This window comes from Centruroides sculpturatus, unplaced genomic scaffold (assembly GCF_000671375.1).
Source record: "Centruroides sculpturatus isolate CEXI.00-Female unplaced genomic scaffold, Cexi_2.0 scaffold976, whole genome shotgun sequence".
Taxonomy (NCBI): Eukaryota; Metazoa; Arthropoda; class Arachnida; order Scorpiones; family Buthidae; genus Centruroides; species Centruroides sculpturatus.
This window is the reverse complement of record NW_019385504.1, coordinates 83,685-86,613: the sequence shown is the minus strand read 5'-3', so window position 1 is coordinate 86,613 and position 2,929 is coordinate 83,685. Positions and strand designations below refer to the sequence as shown.

The 2,929-nt window shown below is 37.7% G+C and overlaps 1 pseudogene; it reads left to right on the top strand.

Moving 5' to 3' along the window:
* The first annotated feature begins 397 nt into the window (after positions 1-397).
* LOC111639624 lies at positions 398-2,514 on the top strand (annotated as a pseudogene).
* Positions 2,515-2,929: the final 415 nt, after the last annotated feature.

The following is a 2,929-nucleotide window of genomic DNA, read 5'->3' as shown; positions in this document are numbered from 1 at the left end:
AAGAGTTCTTGGAGAGCAATATTACTAAAAATTTTGAAGAAAACCAACATAACACCAGAGAGCAAATTGATAATACTATAGATATTATCAATAAGGCATGTGATATGTTTATACCAAAGACGACAACAAACAACTTCTGCTCAGATGATTATACAGCCCTTGATTCGGATTGGCAACATCAATTACGTTCTGAATTTAACCATCTAAATAACACAGAGAATACTTCGCCTTTCACAGAGGAAGAAATATACTGGGCTTTCAGCACTCTCGGTAGGCATAAAGCACCCGGCATAGATGGTATTACAGCCGAACTGGCTATTAAATTATGGGAAATCATACCAACTTTCTTGAAAGACCTTTATAATACATGCCTCCAAAACTTGATTTTCCCTAATGCATGGAAAACTGCCAAAGTCATTCCTGTGTCAAAGCCTGGTTCAACTGTCGAATGCAGGCCCATCTCACTTTACCAATCTTAGGTAAGGTGCTCGAGAAACTCATCGCCAGTAGGCTTACTTGGCACATAGAGAACAATGGTTACTTTAGCGAAGCTCAATATGGCTTCAGACAGCAGAGGTCAGCCGAGGATGCCATTGACAAGACAGTAGCACACATACAACAGCTGCTAAACAACAATAAATACGTCCTAGGGGTCAGCCTTGATATATTCAAGGCTGTTGACAGTGCCTGGTGGCTCCTAGTGACGCACCAACTCCATAACATCGACTGCCCTAAAAACCTACTAAGTCTCTACATTGATTATTTCCAGGAAAGGCAGGCAATTCTTCAATATGGTATTCACAAAACTCAAAAGAACATTACGAGAGGGTGCCCACAGGGTTCCATCTGCGGACCACTTTTATGGAACGTAATGTTTGACAAATTCCTGAATAACAATTTTGGCCAAACTTTTTGCATTGCGTATGCTGATGATGTTTTTATGCTTTTGGAGGGCAGGTCAAGAGCTGAACTGGAGATGAAAGGCAATGCACTTTTACATAATGTCTATAAGTGGGGAGAGCAACATAAACTTAAATTTAATACCAATAAAACCAAATCTATTGTTTTCAACAGACCAAGAGAAAACAACCTTTACCTGAGACCACCCCACTTAAAAATGAATGGTATCACTATCAAAGTAGAAAAAATGATAAAATACTTAGGTGTTATCCTTGACTTTAGGCTGTCTTGGGACAGCCATATTGATTATATTACTGGGTGTACTGGACTTATATGCCAGGCCTTTTCTCAAATTGCTAAGCAAAAGTGGGGACTTACTTCAAAAACTATATCCATTATATATGACAGAATCCTTATTCCTATCATAACCTATGCCTGCGGCACTTGGGAATGGGCAAGTGCCAAGGTCCATCCTAAAAGAAAACTGATCTCATCTCAAAGAAGAGCCATACTTTTAATTTTCAAAGCTTACCGGACCACAAGTAATACCTGCTTGCAAATCATCACCAGAAAACCACCACTTGACATTGTTATCACTCAAAGGCAGAAACTCTATAGGATTAAAAGAGGCAAAAACATAGTAACGACTACTCTTGAAATTACCTATCAGGATGTAGAGTGGCCCTCACAGATAAGGTACACCCTGCCTCCGGTGAAAACTATCTTTAACAAAGGTATGCATTCTAACGGTGACACTCTGCAAATCTACACTGATGGTTCTAATTATGATAACTGTGTTGGCTGCAGTTATGTCTTGTACAATAATAATATGGAAATTAAACACTGCAAATTTCGCCTAAGTAATGACTGTACTATCTTTCAGGCCGAAATGTGGGCCATAAAGATGGCTGTTTTGTTTATACTAACTCCACCTACAACAATTATAATATAAAGATTTTTACTGACTCACTCTCATTGTTACAACTTATCAAAAACAGAAATCTGCATCCTTTAGCAGAAACAATTAGGAATCAGATACATTTCTCCACAAACAGGTATGACATCCAATGGATTCAAGCCCATCAAGGGAATTTGGGCAATGAGAGAGCAGACTTCCTTGCAAAGGAAGCAGCAGTTGACGACACACTGCCCATTGCATATAACAAGATCAGTAGACGTACAATTAATAATATAGTTAGAACGGATACAATTCGACAATGGCAGGAGAGATGGGACCTACAAAGCAACCATATAACTTATACATTTATCCCTAACATAGAAGAATTCTTAAAAAACAATTGGTACAACCTGAACCATTATAACTCCCAGATTCTAACGAACCACAGCAGGTACGCTACCTACCTTGAGAGATTTCACCATGGCACTTCGAAGCTTTGCCCAACGTGTGAAGTGGAGGATGGTTCTTTACACTATCTTTTCCATTGTCCTACTTTTTCTAGAGAACGAATTGAATTTCAGATAGCCCTACAAGAGCAAGGTATCAACTGGCCCTGCAGGCCAAATGACATATGGATCACAAAGGATACTTACACTGCCTTCGAAAGAATCACCAAACAGATCAACCATATTAATAATAATCAAACCTTTCTATAAGTCATGGTGCCATGTTAATTATTTTGTTACTGTATTTGACTGTTCTTTTCAGTCACTCTTCTTGCTTCCCACCATGCAATTCCATGGTCGGGCTGTTAATCTCCAGCACTCCTACATGTGTATTTTATTTTTATTTTTGCTATCTTCCACATGTTTTAATGTGTTTTTTTTTTTTTATCACTTAAATTACATTAACATTACTGTACTCCTTGTCATATAAAATTCATGTCAGTATAATATATTATTGTATTATAAACATTATTGTATTATTATAATACTGCATTATGTATTATATTTATTATTGTATTTTTTTCCCTTGGTAATGCCAAATGCGGGGCCAAGGAATGTACTCATTAGTACCTAATAAAATAATTATGTATGTATGTATGTATAGTGGGTGCGACCACCCGACATA